Here is an 18900-nt window from a genome sequence, read left to right as displayed (position 1 = left end):
ACCCTCCATCTCTATCCTGTATCCACTTCCTTTAGGACACCGGTGATGAATCTTCCTCCTCGACCATCTCTCTCTAGACTCCATTCTCCACACAAACCCTCCATCTCTATCCTGTATCCACTTCCTTTAGGACACCGGTGATGAATCTTCCTCCTCGACCATCTCTCTCTAGACTCCATTCTCCACACAAACCCTCCATCTCTATCCTGTATCCACTTCCTTTAGGACACCGGTGATGAATCTTCCTCCTCGACCATCTCTCTCTAGACTCCATTCTCCACACAAACCCTCCATCTCTATCCTGTATCCACTTCCTTTAGGACACCGGTGATGAATCTTCCTCCTCGACCATCTCTCTCTAGACTCCATTCTCCACACAAACCCTCCATCTCTATCCTGTATCCACTTCCTTTAGGACACCGGTGATGAATCTTCCTCCTCGACCATCTCTCTCTAGACTCCATTCTCCACACAAACCCTCCATCTCTATCCTGTATCCACTTCCTTTAGGACACCGGTGATGAATCTTCCTCCTCGACCATCTCTCTCTAGACTCCATTCTCCACACAAACCCTCCATCTCTATCCTGTATCCACTTCCTTTAGGACACCGGTGATGAATCTTCCTCCTCGACCATCTCTCTCTAGACTCCATTCTCCACACAAACCCTCCATCTCTATCCTGTATCCACTTCCTTTAGGACACCGGTGATGAATCTTCCTCCTCGACCATCTCTCTCTAGACTCCATTCTCCACACAAACCCTCCATCTCTATCCTGTATCCACTTCCTTTAGGACACCGGTGATGAATCTTCCTCCTCGACCATCTCTCTCTAGACTCCATTCTCCACACAAACCCTCCATCTCTATCCTGTATCCACTTCCTTTAGGACACCGGTGATGAATCTTCCTCCTCGACCATCTCTCTCTAGACTCCATTCTCCACACAAACCCTCCATCTCTATCCTGTATCCACTTCCTTTAGGACACCGGTGATGAATCTTCCTCCTCGACCATCTCTCTCTAGACTCCATTCTCCACACAAACCCTCCATCTCTATCCTGTATCCACTTCCTTTAGGACACCGGTGATGAATCTTCCTCCTCGACCATCTCTCTCTAGACTCCATTCTCCACACAAACCCTCCATCTCTATCCTGTATCCACTTCCTTTAGGACACCGGTGATGAATCTTCCTCCTCGACCATCTCTCTCTAGACTCCATTCTCCACACAAACCCTCCATCTCTATCCTGTATCCACTTCCTTTAGGACACCGGTGATGAATCTTCCTCCTCGACCATCTCTCTCTAGACTCCATTCTCCACACAAACCCTCCATCTCTATCCTGTATCCACTTCCTTTAGGACACCGGTGATGAATCTTCCTCCTCGACCATCTCTCTCTAGACTCCATTCTCCACACAAACCCTCCATCTCTATCCTGTATCCACTTCCTTTAGGACACCGGTGATGAATCTTCCTCCTCGACCATCTCTCTCAAGACTCCATTCTCCACACAAACCCTCCATCTCTATCCTGTATCCACTTCCTTTAGGACACCGGTGATGAATCTTCCTCCTCGACCATCTCTCTCTAGACTCCATTCTCCACACAAACCCTCCATCTCTATCCTGTATCCACTTCCTTTAGGACACCGGTGATGAATCTTCCTCCTCGACCATCTCTCTCTAGACTCCATTCTCCACACAAACCCTCCATCTCTATCCTGTATCCACTTCCTTTAGGACACCGGTGATGAATCTTCCTCCTCGACCATCTCTCTCTAGACTCCATTCTCCACACAAACCCTCCATCTCTATCCTGTATCCACATCCTTTAGGACACCGGTGATGAATCTTCCTCCTCGACCATCTCTCTCTAGACTCCATTCTCCACACAAACCCTCCATCTCTATCCTGTATCCACTTCCTTTAGGACACCGGTGATGAATCTTCCTCCTCGACCATCTCTCTCTAGACTCCATTCTCCACACAAACCCTCCATCTCTATCCTGTATCCACTTCCTTTAGGACACCGGTGATGAATCTTCCTCCTCGACCATCTCTCTCTAGACTCCATTCTCCACACAAACCCTCCATCTCTATCCTGTATCCACTTCCTTTAGGACACCGGTGATGAATCTTCCTCCTCGACCATCTCTCTCTAGACTCCATTCTCCACACAAACCCTCCATCTCTATCCTGTATCCACTTCCTTTAGGACACCGGTGATGAATCTTCCTCCTCGACCATCTCTCTCTAGACTCCATGGTTATGTATAGAATTCCCACCCTGGGGTCACTATCTATTCTGCTGAGAGGGTGTAAACACTGGATTGCAATCCATCATCTCTTGGGTTCCCCACCCCCCCCCCACACAAAAAAAAACGTAATTTTGACATGTGGATTTTCTCACACTGCAAAATATACACAAAAAATACATGTTTCATTAGTTTTACTTTTCTCATTGTTGCTGGTCTCCAGTGCAAAGTGTCTGAGCAGCACAACATGACGCATCACCAGTGTGTTCCCAACAGGCCTGGGAAGTGGCTGTCTGATTGGATGAGGGCTGGAGGAAGTGGGTGTCTGATTGGATGAGGGCTGGAGGAAGTGGCTGTCTGATTGGATGAGGGCTGGAGGAAGTGGCTGTCTGATTGGATGAGGGCTGGAGGAAGTGGCTGTCTGATTGGATGAGGACTGGGAAGCTGCTGTCTGATTGGATGAGGGCTGGAGATAGTGGCTGTCTGATTGGATGAGGGTCGGAGGGAGTGGCTGTCTGATTGGATGAGGGCTGGAGATAGTGGCTGTCTGATTGGATGAGGGCCGGAGGGAGTGGCTGTCTGATTGGATGAGGGCTGGAGGAAGTGGCTGTCTGATTGGATGAGGGCTGGAGATAGTGGCTGTCTGATTGGATGAGGGCTGGAGGAAGTGGCTGTCTGATTGGATGAGGGCTGGAGGTAGTGGCTGTCTGATTGGACGAGGGCTGGAGGAAGTGGCTGTCTGATTGGATGAGGGCTGGAGGAAGTGGGTGTCTGATTGGATGAGGGCTGGAGGAAGTGACTGTCTGATTAGATGAGGGCTGGAGATAGTGGTTACTGTATAAGGCCTGGGAAGTGGGTGTCTGATTGGATGAGGGCTGGAGGAAGTGGCTGTCTGATTAGATGAGGGCTGGAGATAGTGGTTACTGTATAAGGCCTGGGAAGTGGGTGTCTGATTGGATGAGGGCTGGAGATAGTGGTTACTGTATAAGTGTAGACCGATGCATAATAACACCAAACGTTATATTACTATTGTCTTATAATAGTAACCTAATATATATATATATATATACACACACATCATCTGGCCCCTAATAGTAGCCTATCAACTGTCTCTATGGGTGTATTAGCTGCACGGTGCAGACTGTTCCATTGTCTACTTTACTGACTCCAATCCATGGAGTTTATCCCGGTCCAGGTTTTACCGGGAGCGCTCCGGTCAGAGGAAGGAGGGGGTCCGGGATGCGCGCTCGTGGATTGGCCGCGACATGCTTGTCACAACCGGAGGAGGCTGGGAAGAAAAGGAGTGTTGTGTATCGAGGACGGCCTCGGGAAAGTGTGAACACAATCACTGCCGCTGGAACGACCGTCCTGGCGGGTCATACGTCAGTCGTTTCGTGAGGAAATGCGCTTTTACTGGGATATAATGGATGTTGACATTGATCTCTGAGTTTGAGAAAAAAGAGGGGACGTTTCATGTCGATTTTTTTATCTTCCCCTGCTGTCTCGGATGCCGCATTTCTTGTTGCTTTGGTCTGTGGCTGGCAGCTGCTCCTCACAGTAACACGAAACACACACTGCTGCTATTGAAAGAGCGGTGTGTGTGTGTGTGTGTGCTGCGATCCAGAAGACTCCCCAATGGAAGGAATTTGTTGATCGCAGCGGGAACGGATTTTCGGACTCTTTTTTTTATTTTTATAAGATAAAAAGACATTATCGGCTGTTTGAAAAAGCAGGGCCCGTGTGTCTTTGGCTTGACACTGGTGCTACTTGCCATTAGCTTGTGCTGCTAACGGAATAAAAGCTGCGTCCCTGTGAAGTGGATTCAACACCAACACTGAGAATTACCTTGAGATACACAGTATCACAAACTGAATCAAACAAGTAGCCTATTTTGGAATCGCTCCTCTCCGTTTTACGCAACACAGAAGGTAATGGGTGACATTTGTTTTGTTCTTCTACCAAATAGCCTTACATTTAGGAGTGGATTAAAAGGAGGACCACCATATTAGTGGAATCAAGTCTGGTTATTTTGGTGTTGGGCTACTGGAGGCTTCCTGCTGTCTCCGGGTAAGAAGACCGACGGTTGGAGCTTCATCTGCGCCCGGTGAGTTAAATTAGACGGGACCCGTTTGATTCACACAATTGGGCATCTTGGTTACACACTTATTATGACACTTTGGATGACTGAATAGTGAAAGATGGCATATATATATATATATATATATATATATATATATATATATATATATTTTTATAAGACTTTAGTAGGTTTAACTATTATGTGGTTTAACTATTATGTGGTTTACTTTCATAAGCCAATGAAGTCCTGGTTGAGTGCAGTCTATATATTCTTATTGGATCCAACATTTTAGAATGAGTGAAAATAAACGCAATTTGTAGTTTTCTGCATTAGCTCGCTAATGCCAATGTCAAATATTGAAGTGCTAGACTAAACAACATTTATGAAGTTACTGTGTCATTTCTCCACCGTTGTCCAGATGGCTACATAACTCAGCCTATCGAATCAACCTGATGATTGAATAGACGGTTCAAAGAACGGTTGTGTTTTCATTAGCGGTGTGTCAGTGTGTCCGCGGCGATTTGGGAGCTGTTCACCTTCTTGGGTCCTGACGCCTGACAGTATTTTTTTATTTTATTTTTTTTTTACATCAATCCGCCCGGTTGACCGAATTACACATTCACTATTTATTTACAGGAACACAGAAAACAAGAGTCCACTTCAGCTTCCTAGTGAAAGGGGGGTTGGCATCCACGCTGTAGACTTCGCCGATCTGAGATGACTTGTGTCTATTACCAGGACTGTTAACAATGCGCTCCAACCGGAGCATCAACCTTTGACTGGATGAATTGGGAAGCCGACCAATCTTGCTACTGATAGTCTAGTTTTCCTATTCATCAGCATAGACACACAGACCCATATTCAGCATTTTTGCAAAGAGATAAAGGAGTTATTCATGTGGTCAGTTATCAGATGATCATTCGTGGAACGTGTGCGCGTGCGTATGAAATGCTGCTTTTATCCGCTGAGCAAAGTCGTATTTATTAGGCTACTTTCACCTGTTTTTATTTATTTATTTATTTATTCATGTGCTTTCTGGGCATCTATGAGCTAGATGCTGTCAGTGATGCCGTGCTGCTCTGTACTCACAGTGGGGACTGCTGAGTGTTGGTACAACAGACACAGTAGATCTGCTTCATGCTCCATTGATTGAAACGTCCACCAATCACTATACATGTGATTGGAGTGGGACGGCCTATCAGATCGCGGTGGGACTTGACGGTAGTAAAACCATACGGAGGCTTTAGCTTCTCGGGCCACAGAACGGAGAATGGTGATGTTAAAGTGTGTTTGATCTATGACTGATGAGAGCCTACTGGGAGAGGAGTCAGGTCCTACACCAGACACTGGCTTTAGTGGGGAGACTGGGAGAGGAGAGGTCCTACACCAGACCCTGGCTTTAGTGGGGAGACTGGGAGAGGAGTTAGGTCCTTCACCAGACACTGTCTTTAGTGGGGAGACTGGGAGAGGAGAGGTCCTACACCAGACACTGTCTTTAGTGGGGAGACTGGGAGAGGAGTCAGGTCCTACACCAGACACTGGCTTTAGTGGGAGACTGGGAGAGGAGTCAGGTCCTATACCAGACACTGGCTTTAGTGGGGAGACTGGGAGAGGAGAGGTCCTACACCAGACACTGTCTTTAGTGGGGAGACTGGGAGAGGAGAGGTCCTACACCAGACACTGGCTTTAGTGGGGAGACTGTGAGAGGAGTTAGGTCCTACACCAGACACTGGCTTTAGTGGGGAGACTGGGAGAGGAGTTAGGTCCTTCACCAGACACTGGCTTTAGTGGGGAGACTGGGAGAGGAGAGGTCCTACACCAGACACTGGCTTTAGTGGGGAGACTGGAAGAGGAGTTAGGTCCTACACCAGACACTGGCTTTAGTGGGGAGACTGGGAGAGGAGAGGTCCTACACCAGACACTGGCTTTAGTGGGGAGACTGGGAGAGGAGTTAGGTCCTACACCAGACACTGGCTTTAGTGGGGAGACTGGGAGAGAAGTCAGGTCCTACTCCAGACACTGGCTTTAGTGGGGAGACTGGGAGGGGAGTCAGGTCCTACACCAGACAATGGCTTTAGTGGGGAGACTGGGAGAGGAGAGGTCCTACACCAGACACTGGCTTTAGTGGGGAGACTGGGAGAGGAGAGGTCCTACTACAGACACTGGCTTTAGTGGGAAGACTGGGACAGGACACCTTTTGTGATAAAAAAATGCCTTTATCGCACCTTATCATTGTCACTAGTGAGTCAACGCAGAAGTTGTCTTCATGTACTGATTAGATAGTGTCGGGGACAGTAGCTGTCCATGGTTCTGCAGCCTACTTGAGGAAGTTGCTCTGCTTTGAACATGCTTGGAACAAATTCTCATTTCTTTTTCTCATTAGTGATATAAAAGTCTTACACTCTCTCCCGGTGTTTGTCCGTGTTCGTCCACAAAGAGCAGTAGGTTGTAAATCTGTAACACAACAGGACAACGGATGAAAGCTAGCATGATTCTGGCTGTGGCTGAGAGTTGGCTAGCCAGAGATGACTGTGAGGACTATAGAAGACTAAATCAGAGGCAGTATTAGCTTAATTAAATATCTGTGTTATCGCCCCGATGCAAAGACCATTCTGTATGAGTGTTTCGTCAGTGTCTCCTAATGACCTCTGCTGTTTTAAATGAAATGACCTACATTTCCTGATATGAATCTGGTGGCATCTGTAGTTGGCCAGCAACGGAGACAGGCTATGGGCCTAACGGAGACAGGCTATAGGCCAACGGAGACGGGCTATAGGCCTAACGGAGACGGGCTATAGGCCCACGGAGACGGGCTATAGGCCTAACGGAGACGGGCTATAGGCCTAACGGAGACGGGCTATAGGCCTAACGGAGACGGGCTATAGGCCCAACGGAGACAGGCTATAGGCCCAACGGAGACAGGCTATAGGCCTAACGGAGACGGGCTATAGGCCTAACGGAGACAGGCTATAGGCCTAACGGAGACAGGCTATAGGCCCAACGGAGACAGGCTATAGGCCCAACGGAGACAGGCTATAGGCCCAACGGAGACAGGCTATAGGCCTAACGGAGACGGGCTATAGGCCCAACGGAGACGGGCTATAGGCCCAACGGAGACGGGCTATAGGCCTAACGGAGACCTAACGGAGACAGGCTATAGGCCTAACGGAGACAGGCTATAGGCCTAACGGAGACCTAACGGAGACAGGCTATAGGCCCAACGGAGACAGGCTATAGGCCTAACGGAGACGGGCTATAGGCCTAACGGAGACAGGCTATAGGCCAATCATATAATTCGAACTATCTATAGACCTATCACATGAATTACCTGTCTGAGTAGTTCTATCCTGGCTGAACTGCCTGTCTGTGTAGTTCTATCCTGGCTGAACTACCTGTCTGTGTAGTTCTATCCTGGCTGAACGACCTGTCTGTGTAGTTCTATCCTGGCTGAACTGCCTGTCTGAGTAGTTCTATCCTGGCTGAACTGCCTGTCTGGGTAGTTCTATCCTGGCTGAACGACCTGTCTGTGTAGTTCTATCCTGGCTGAACTGCCTGTCTGAGTAGTTCTATCCTGGCTGAACTGCCTGTCTGAGTAGTTCTATCCTGGCTGAATTACCTGTCTGTGTAGTTCTATCCTGGCTGAACTACCTGTCTGAGTAGTTCTATCCTGGCTGAACTACCTGTCTGTGTAGTTCTATCCTGGCTGAACTACCTGTCTGTGTAGTTCTATCCTGGCTGAACTACCTGTCTGTGTAGTTCTATCCTGATTCCTGGCTGAACGACATGTCTGTGTAGTTCTCTCCTGGCTGAACTGCCTGTCTGTGTAGTTCTATCCTGGCTGAACTACCTATCTGTGTAGTTCTATCCTGGCTGAACTACCTGTCTGTGTAGTTCTCTCCTGGCTGAACTACCTATCTGTGTAGTTCTATCCTGGCTGAACTGCCTGTCTGTGTAGTTCTATCCTGGCTGAACTGCCTGTCTGTGTAGTTCTATCCTGGCTGAACTACCTGTCTGTGTAGTTCTCTCCTGGCTGAACTACCTATCTGTGTAGTTCTATCCTGGCTGAACTGCCTGTCTGTGTAGTTCTATCCTGATTCCTGGCTGAACTGCCTGTCTGTGTTGTTCAGTTAGACAGGAGGTGATGTAGTAGTTTAACAAGGAGACAATGTTAGACAGGAGGTAATGTAGTAGTTGAACAAGGAGACACTGTGGGACAGGAGGTAATGTAGTAGTTGAACAAGGAGACACTGTTAGATAGGAGGTAATGTAGTAGTTGAACAAGGAGACACTGTTTGACAGGAGGTAATGTAGTAGTTGAACAAGGAGACACTGTATAACGCATAATTATAAAATGCATAATTTTAGTTGAAATGAGTTGTGAGGGGAATGTGATGACAAAGCCTTGTATGTATTTAGAATGCTAATGACGAGTGGTGAGCCAGGAAGGAGGGAGAAGGACCTGTGAGGCATAGAAACCATACACACACACACACACACACACACACACACACACACACACACACACACACACACACACACGGCCTGTGAGGCATAGAAAAGCCACCTCTCTGCTCTGCATCTCTCCTCCTCCTCCTCTCGGACGGGCTGAATTAGCAAGCCAAATGTAGAGCAAACAAAATGCGCTGGTTTCTGAATTTGGGACGCAGGACAGAAGAGGAGAGGAGAAGAGATCTGCATTGCGATCAGTTGAAACTGCAGCCCTAGATCAGTTAATTAGACAGGAAGTAGCTTGTATTAAACATCTCTGACCCTACCTGAACACTGGTCTGGGATCAGATCACCTGGAATGGTAATAGACAGGGAGTAGCTTGTATTAAACATATCTGACCCTACCTGAACACTGGTCTGGGATCAGATCACCTGGAATGGTAATAGACAGGAAGTAGCTTGCATTAAACATATCTGACCCAACCTGACCACTGGTCTGGGATCAGATCACCTGGAATGGTAATAGACAGGAAGTAGCTTGTATTAAACATATCTGACCCAACCTGACCACTGGTCTGGGATCAGATCACCTGGAATGGTAATAGACAGGAAGTAGCTTGTATTAAACATATCTGACCCTACCTGAACACTGGTCTGGGATCAGATCACCTGGAATGGTAATAGACAGGAAGTAGCTTGTATTAAACATATCTGACCCTACCTGAACACTGGTCTGGGATCAGATCACCTGGAATGGTAATAGACAGGGAGTAGCTTGTATTAAACATATCTGACCCAACCTGAACACTGGTCTGGGATCAGATCACCTGGAATGGTAATAGACAGGAAGTAGCTTGTATTAAACATATCTGACCCTACCTGAACACTGGTCTGGGATCAGATCACCTGGAATGGTAATAGACAGGAAGTAGCTTGTATTAAACATATCTGACCCAACCTGAACACTGGTCTGGGATCAGATCACCTGGAATGGTAATAGACAGGAAGTAGCTTGTATTAAACATATCTGACCCAACCTGACCACTGGTCTGGGATCAGATCACCTGGAATGGTAATAGACAGGAAGTAGCTTGTATTAAACATATCTGACCCAACCTGACCACTGGTCTGGGATCAGATCACCTGGAATGTTAATAGACAGGAAGTAGCTTGTATTAAACATCTCTGACCCAACCTGAACACTGGTCTGGGATCAGATCACCTGGAATGACACGCAGGCTACACTTTCACCTTGACTTGTGTTCTATAGTCCTGGTGGATTCAGAGACAAGGGGACCATCTCTTCTGGGCCATTTGAACGGGTGCTTTTGGAAGCCAAATTGTGACTCATTTCAGGAAGCTAGGTCACGCGAGCCATTTGAACGTAAAAATAAAAAGCTTCAATCTGTTGTTGTGTTTTTTTTTTATCAGAAATGCCCTCTGGAACATGTGCACTTTCATGTGCCTTAATAACAAGTGTGTATGCCATCTGTAAATATGAATCAAAGTTATGAGTTATGAGCCTAGTTTAGCCACCGAAAAAGTGGGTGGGAACCTTCCCGAGAGCCATGATTGGCTGAGATAATGGGTGGGCTGGACATGTCAAGAGATGAGTTCTGATTGGTCTGCCATATATCACGCTTCTGTCTATAACATGAGCTGGTCCGTATGCTTAGGTAATCCTTTCTAAAGACATCGCGTAGTAGAACTGCATACGAAATCAGTGGAATTAGAGTATGATAGCTAAGGAGAAAATTCTGTCGTTTTGATTGTAAATGTGCAGACGGAGTCGAACAGAGAACGCACAGAAGGCTGTTGTATAAAACACGTGTCTCCGGATTACATCTTCAAACTAAGGGTAACCATGGCATCCGTGACAGAGCGGGAGAAGCGTCCATCCATGTATATGGGTAAGATAGTCTAGTTAGCTACATTTTCAGATATTACACGTTTCTAATTTTGTCAAAGTCGTTTTCATTTCAAGTTAGTGTACTGTTTGCTTTCTAGCTAAAGTTAGCTGGCTGGCTCGCTAGCTAACGTTACGTGTATGATCTGTGTTATAATATTATTCGTATCTCCAGAGCCATTTGTAATGCTAGTTATAGCTTAATGCTAGCTAGTTAACATTGAACCTGGTTGATTAGCTACCTGCAGATTCATGAAGAGTAGTAATGTTATGAGCTTAGGACTATGTTTCATTGTTTAGCTAGCTAGCTACATGTCTAAACAAAAAGACTCTACTATGCAAGAAAACCATTTCAATAGAATATTCTTGATGTCACTGCGACAACTGTCGATAGACGTTGCAGGTAAATTCGCTCTGGCTATCTACTCCGATTTCAGGGCACTCGTCTGAGCGCAGAATAACTGACGAATTTAGGAATGCGTCGAATATGGCCGGTGTTAAAGTTGGCAAAAAAGCTTAAAGGTTAAATGGTTACCAGCAGCACAGTTTCCGTCTCCGATGCTCTGGATAAAAACAGCTTAACCGGCTCTGCTAGGGCGGTGTAAAATGCTTCCCTCATTTGTGTCAGGAAGTAGCTAGAAAGCTAGCCAACGTTAGCCAGTTAGCTTGGGTGCTTGACTTCTGTTGCGAGGTCAGAACGCTCGGATCAACCCCACTCCTCGGCCAGAGCGTCCAGTGTGCTCTCTGAATGCTCCGAGAGCGAAACGCTCTGTGTTTAACGAACGCCCAGAGCGCACTGTGATCACTCTCTAGCACTCCAGATTGAATTTAGGGACACACCCATAGTATAAACCAGCTTTTAGTCTTGAAATCTTTAGTTGTTCAGTACACTACTATACTCACTCTGTTTAGCACATGGCCTCACATGTGAATCTTTAAAGAGATGGGTGGAGCTAAGGCTTTAGGCAGCGCACGGAGTTTACGGGCGGGGCTATAGTTTACGGGCGGGGGTATAGTTTACGGGCGGGGCTATAGTTTACGGGCGGGGCTATAGTTTATGGGCGGGGCTATAGTTTAAGAGGGTGTAAACGATGCTGAATAGGTATAAACAAAGAAGAGTTCTCTAGTGGGTGCACCAGAACATTCAAGGCCCATTTTTCTATTTTAAAGTAGTGTGTGATATACCATTTTCTAGCTCTGAGTCTCTACTTTCATCCAATGTTAAAAAAAAACCCACAATTTCAAATTCTGCTACATAAGACCGACTCGAGCCGTTCGGTCATAAACACTGTTGGTTTAAGGCTTTTTCAAGGCTGGAGTCATTTTTATTTGCTTACGGACAATATTTTACTTAGGCTTTGTCTTAGGGCTCATTTATAGATTTTTTGGATCAAGTCAGCTTGATACACCAATTAGCATCCAGTATAATAACTAATGTCCAATTAGCATCCAGTGTAATAACTAATGTCCAATTAGCATCCAGTGTAATAACTAATGTCCAATTAGCATCCAGTGTAATAACTAATGTCCAATTAGCATCCAGTGTAATAACTAATGTCCAATTAGCATCCAGTGTAATAACTAATGTCCAATTAGCATCCAGTATAATCCCTAATAACCCTTCTGTATCTGCTTCCCTCCTCTTCAACACACTTCATACTTTTAACATTAACAAGGAACTAATAAATCATTTGGTTGCCATCTAACTGGTTTAAATATCATCTCTTATTCATTCGTCCTCACTGATCTACTCTTCTCTGGTGTTCAGCAGTCCGTCAGTCAGTCTCCCCACTGATGGATCTGACCAGGGGGGAGAAGTTACAGTACAGTGGTCAGAGGTCTGTCTCTCCTCTGGGGGATCCATGTCCTCATTTTCCCCAGTAGAGAGCTCTGTCCCTGACATTGTCCTCATTTTCCCCAGTAGAGAGCTCTGTCCCTGACCAGGACAACGTCCTCATTTTCCCCAGTAGAGAGCTCTGTCCAGGACATCGTCCTCATTTTCCCCAGTAGAGAGCTCTGTCCAGGACATCGTCCTCATTTTCCCCAGTAGAGAGCTCTGTCCAGGACATCGTCCTCATTTTCCCCAGTAGAGAGCTCTGTCCAGGACATCGTCCTCATTTTCCCCAGTAGAGAGCTCTGTCCAGGACATCGTCCTCATTTTCCTCAGTAGAGAGCTCTGTCCAGGACATCGTCCTCATTTTCCCCAGTAGAGAGCTCTGTCCAGGACATCGTCCTCATTTTCCCCAGTAGAGAGCTCTGTCCAGGACACCGTCCTCATTTTCCCCAGTAGAGAGCTCTGTCCAGGACATCGTCCTCATTTTCCCCAGTAGAGAGCTCTGTCCAGGACATCGTCCTCATTTTCCCCAGTAGAGAGCTCTGTCCAGGACATCGTCCTCATTTTCCCCAGTAGAGAGCTCTGTCCAGGACATCGTCCTCATTTTCCCCAGTAGAGAGCTCTGTCCAGGACATCGTCCTCATTTTCCTCAGTAGAGAGCTCTGTCCAGGACATCGTCCTCATTTTCCCCAGTAGAGAGCTCTGTCCAGGACACCGTCCTCATTTTCCCCAGTAGAGAGCTCTGTCCAGGACATCGTCCTCATTTTCCCCAGTAGAGAGCTCTGTCCCTGACCAGGACATCGTCCTCATTTTCCCCAGTAGAGAGCTCTGTCCAGGACACCGTCCTCATTTTCCCCAGTAGAGAGCTCTGTCCCTGACCAGGACATCTGCCACATATTTCAGCCTGGTTCATTATCATATCTACTTCTAATTCTGACACTTTCACAGAATAATATATTGAGATATCTGGGTTAATGAATGTTGCAGACAGGGAATGGGATATGTTCCCTACGGCTGCGTAGTGATATCTTTTTTGTGACGAGGTGTGTTTCGCCCCGATAAAGCAGCATTATAAATCACGCTTCTAGAAGACATTAACTATAGCTGTGAAAATGAATCTTTCCTCCTTCTCCGTAGTCCCCTCTAACATGGCTGTGCTTACTGCAGGAGCAATGGCGGCCCCCTGTCATTCAGGGCAGGTGAGGGCAGAGCCTGGTTCCCATGTTATATTGACACTAACGAGTATCACGTATCAGTTTACAGACAATGTAATGAGTTAATGAAGTAACAAACATTCTCTTTTTTCTTGTTTTCTTGATTTTAATGCAGCTCCAAAATGCAGGTGTTTCAGCCTAGATCAGTGCTTTCTGTGGTGGTGGGGCAGCCAGCGGGAAATACAGAGTGTAGGGGTTGGTCACGTTCTCTAGTTACGCTGTGATTGGCTCAGTGTTCTGTCACTCATGGGGGACACTACGTCACTGCAGAATCTACAGGGAGGAGCTAGACAGTTCAAGCCCCCATTTGGGTGTTGCCAGAGATTTACATTAGAAGTGCTACGTCCAAGACGGCTCAAGGTCATTGGCCAGAGATAAAATGATGTCAAATCACGTTATATCTACCCCCTCAACTATGATTGGACGGATCATGTCAACCTCGTACTTTCAAAATCATAGCTAGCAGTGATAATCATGAATCACGTCGACAATCTACTGGCAAATCCTTTTCAATTATAGATAAAAATGTATCGATGCTCATCCGCCATTGGGCATAAACATTACACAACAAGTCGGAATTCGCAAATTCGACAAGGAGTGGTTTGGAAGGAATCCGTGGCGAACTGCAAGCGTTGCAAAGCAATCCCTATTTTCCTTCCACTGCCTAATATTCAGTGGACTGGGGGTCCAAGTCTGGGGTTTAAGGGTCTCTTTTCCAAGCTTAAAATGATAAACATTCATATGCAAAACCACGGGCCAGAAAAGGTTGAAAACATTTGGCCATGCTGTCAAATTAGCATGACTTCTGCTGCATTCAAGACAACTGGAAACTGGGAAATGGGAAATCTGACTTCGGTGAGTTCAAGACAACTGGGAACTCGGGGGGGGGGGGGAACACAAGCTCCGACTGGGGAAAATACGTTTTGAACGGTCATCCAACTGGGAAGTCGGGAACTCTGGCTTCTTTCTAGAGCTCTGACCTGAAGATCACTTTGTATTTTCCCAAGGTCCAAATTTGTCTTGAAAGCAACATAAATCCATAGAATGCCAGACTTTGATGACAGAGTTTCATGACATAATTTGCCCACATGAAGGACCGCCGCGCCACCTTCCTGTTCAAGTGAACACAGCACAACAATGCTGAGTCCAAAAATGTATGGTATGCTGCTGCATGAATTATGTAATATGCCAGGGAGGTATGTACACTGTAGCTAAGGAAGTAATACTAAGTGTATGTTGTGTAGTATGCTGTTAGTAGCCCATGTGTCTCACCCTAATAATTTGCTCCCTTTCCCTCTCATAACGTAGCCTACTGTTCTGACTTGGTGGTGCACATGTAGAGTATAGCCTGTTTTTAGAGAAATGTCATCATCAAATATTGTAAGAGCTTTCATTGTCTGCTACATGCCCCCTTTATTTATCCTACGGTTCTGACTTGGTGTACAGGGAGAACACTGTAAGAACGGTCCATGTTCTGAATTCCGTTGCTGTACATTTCAAAAAGTGCTGAACAAATAGTTATATTGACTAATGTTACGTCCATCCTTGCTCGCTCATTAATGTCTTAAAATGACGGATTGCCACTTATCCACTCATTCCCTTATGCCATAGTTTGTACATCTCAATTGTCAGTAGAAACCACATTTGTTTTAACTCAGTCAGCCATATCAGCTATGTTTAAAAAAAAAAAAAAAGGCAGTAAATTTGGCAGAAGGAAGTGTTTGGCTGCCAGACAAGGCTCCGCTGATAGCCAGGTGTAGCGGTGGTAAGGATTCACTCCATGGTGCTGAACAGAAGGCTCTGCTGTTGGGACAGCTTTATGTCGGCCATAACAGTTTGTGGGCACCGTTTGTCACCGTTACAGTGCAGTTAATGTATTGTTTAGTGTTTGTGGCTTTGCTGACATGTATATAAAAAATAATGTTGCGTTTGCTCCACCAAGATTTACATCCTGAAATCAGAACTGTACTGGAGTGATACTACTTAAGTAAAAATACTCACTAAACAGAGAACATCCCTGGTCATCCCTACTGCCTCTGATCTGGAGGACTCACTAAACAGAGAACATCCCTGGTCATCCCTACTGCCTCTGATCTGGAGGACTCACTAAACAGAGAACATCCCTGGTCATCCCTATTGCCTCTGATCTGGAGGACTCACTAAACAGAGAACATCCCTGGTCATCCCTACTGCCTCTGATCTGGAGGACTCACTAAACAGAGAACATCCCTGGTCATCCCTACTGCCTCTGATCTGGAGGACTCACTAAACAGAGAACATCCCTGGTCATCCTTACTGCCTCTGATCTGGAGGACTCACTAAACAGAGAACATCCCTGGTCATCCCTACTGCCTCTGATCTGGCAGACTCACTAAACAGAGAACATCCCTGGTCATCCCTACTGCCTCTGATCTGGAGGACTCACTAAACATCGAACATCCCTGGTCATCCCTACTGCCTCTGATCTGGAGGACTCACTAAACATTGAACATCCCTGGTCATCCCTACTGCCTCTGATCTGGAGGACTCACTAAACAGAGAACATCCCTGGTCATCCCTACTGCCTCTGATCTGGAGGACTCACTAAACAGAGAACATCCCTGGTCATCCCTACTGCCTCTGATCTGGAGGACTCACTAAACAGAGAACATCCCTGGTCATCCCTACTGCCTCTGATCTGGAGGACTCACTAAACAGAGAACATCCCTGGTCATCCTTACTGCCTCTGATCTGGAGGACTCACTAAACAGAGAACATCCCTGGTCATCCCTACTGCCTCTGATCTGGCAGACTCACTAAACAGAGAACATCCCTGGTCATCCCTACTGCCTCTGATCTGGAGGACTCACTAAACATCGAACATCCCTGGTCATCCCTACTGCCTCTGATCTGGAGGACTCACTAAACATTGAACATCCCTGGTCATCCCTACTGCCTCTGATCTGGAGGACTCACTAAACAGAGAACATCCCTGGTCATCCCTACTGCCTCTGATCTGGAGGACTCACTAAACAGAGAACATCCCTGGTCATCCCTACTGCCTCTGATCTGGAGGACTCACTAAACAGAGAACATCCCTGGTCATCCCTACTGCCTCTGATCTGGAGGACTCACTAAACAGAGAACATCCCTGGTCAGCCCTACTGCCTCTGATCTGGTGGACTCACTAAACAGAGAACATCCCTGGTCATCCCTACTGCCTCTGATCTGGAGGACTCACTAAACAGAGAACATCCCTGGTCATCCCTACTGCCTCTGATCTGGAGGACTCACTAAACAGAGAACATCCCTGGTCATCCCTACTGCCTCTGATCTGGCAGACTCACTAAACAGAGAACATCCCTGGTCATCCCTACTGCCTCTGATCTGGTGGACTCACTAAACAGGGAACATCCCTGGTCATCCCTACTGCCTCTGATCTGGAGGACTCACTAAACATCGAACATCCCTGGTCATCCCTACTGCCTCTGATCTGGAGGACTCACTAAACATTGAACATCCCTGGTCATCCCTACTGCCTCTGATCTGGAGGACTCACTAAACAGAGAACATCCCTGGTCAGCCCTACTGCCTCTGAGCTGGTGGACTCACTAAACAGAGAACATCCCTGGTCATCCCTACTGCCTCTGATCTGGAGGACTCACTAAACAGAGAACATCCCTGGTCATCCCTACTGCCTCTGATCTGGAGGACTCACTAAACAGAGAACATCCCTGGTCAGCCCTACTGCCTCTGATCTGGTGGACTCACTAAACAGAGAACATCCCTGGTCATCCCTACTGCCTCTGATCTGGAGGACTCACTAAACATCGAACATCCCCGGTCATCCCTACTGCCTCTGATCTGGAGGACTCACTAAACATCGAACATCCCTGGTCATCCCTACTGCCTCTGATCTGGAGGACTCACTAAACATCGAACATCCCTGGTCATCCCTACTGCCTCTGATCTGGAGGACTCACTAAACAGAGAACATCCCTGGTCATCCTTACTGCCTCTGATCTGGAGGACTCACTAAACAGAGAACATCCCTGGTCATCCCTACTGCCTCTGATCTGGAGGACTCACTAAACAGAGAACATCCCTGGTCAGCCCTACTGCCTCTGATCTGGTGGACTCACTAAACAGAGAACATCCCTGGTCATCCCTACTGCCTCTGATCTGGAGGACTCACTAAATAGAGAACATCCCTGGTCATCCCCTGCCTCTGATCTGGAGGACTCACTAAACAGAGAACATCCCTGGTCATCCTTACTGCCTCTGATCTGGAGGACTCACTAAACAGAGAACATCCCTGGTCATCCCTACTGCCTCTGATCTGGAGGACTCACTAAACATAGAACATCCCTGGTCATCCCTACTGCCTCTGATCTGGCAGACTCACTAAACAGAGAACATCCCTGGTCATCCCTACTGCCTCTGATCTGGAGGACTCACTAAACAGAGAACATCCCTGGTCATCCCCTGCCTCTGATCTGGAAGACTCACTAAACAGAGAACATCCCTGGTCATCCCTACTGCCTCTGATCTGGAGGACTCACTAAACAGAGAACATCCCTGGTCATCTCTACTGCCTTTTGATCAGGTGGACTCACTGAAACACATGCTTAGTTTGTAATTTATGTCTGAGTGTGCCGCTGGCTATCTGTCAAAATATATAACTGTCCCGTCTGGTTTGCTTCATAAGGAATTTGATTTGGTTTATACTTTTTACTTTTGATACTGAAGACTGTTACTCAAGTAGTATTTTACTGGGTGACTTTCACTGTTACTCAAGTAGTATTTTACTGGGTGACTTTCACTGTTACTCAAGTAGTATTTTACTGGGTGACTTTCACTGTTACTCAAGTAGTATTTTACTGGGTGACTTTCACTGCTACTCAAGTAGTATTTTACTGGGTGACTTTCACTGTTACTCAAGTAGTATTTTACTGGGTGACTTTCACTGTTACTCAAGTAGTATTTTACTGGGTGACTTTCACTGTTACTCAAGTAGTATTTTACTGGGTGACTTTCACTGTTACTCAAGTAGTATTTTACTGGGTGACTTTCACTGTTACTCAAGTAGTATTTTACTGGGTGACTTTCACTGTTACTCAAGTAGTATTTTACTGGGTGACTTTCACTGTTACTCAAGTAGTATTTTACTGGGTGACTT

General features: G+C 46.5%; 1 protein-coding gene across 2 annotated transcripts in view; it reads left to right on the top strand.

The window, feature by feature from the left end:
- Positions 1-3784: 3784 nt before the first annotated feature.
- LOC139394124 (xylosyl- and glucuronyltransferase LARGE1) overlaps positions 3785-18900 on the top strand; it is a 153088-nt gene continuing 137972 nt past the window's right edge. The window contains exon 1 of one of the 2 annotated variants that reach the window (XR_011629803.1): positions 3785-4363. The gene's annotated coding sequence lies outside the window, so the exon portion shown is untranslated. The remainder of the gene's footprint in view (positions 4364-18900) is intronic. The other variant, XM_071142155.1, reaches the window with a different exon arrangement.

The sequence above is a fragment of the Oncorhynchus clarkii genome, unplaced genomic scaffold (assembly GCF_045791955.1).
Source record: "Oncorhynchus clarkii lewisi isolate Uvic-CL-2024 unplaced genomic scaffold, UVic_Ocla_1.0 unplaced_contig_13468_pilon_pilon, whole genome shotgun sequence".
NCBI classification, from domain to species: Eukaryota; Metazoa; Chordata; class Actinopteri; order Salmoniformes; family Salmonidae; genus Oncorhynchus; species Oncorhynchus clarkii.
The sequence above is the reverse complement of the archived record's forward strand: the minus strand, read 5'-3'. Positions and strand labels throughout refer to the sequence as shown.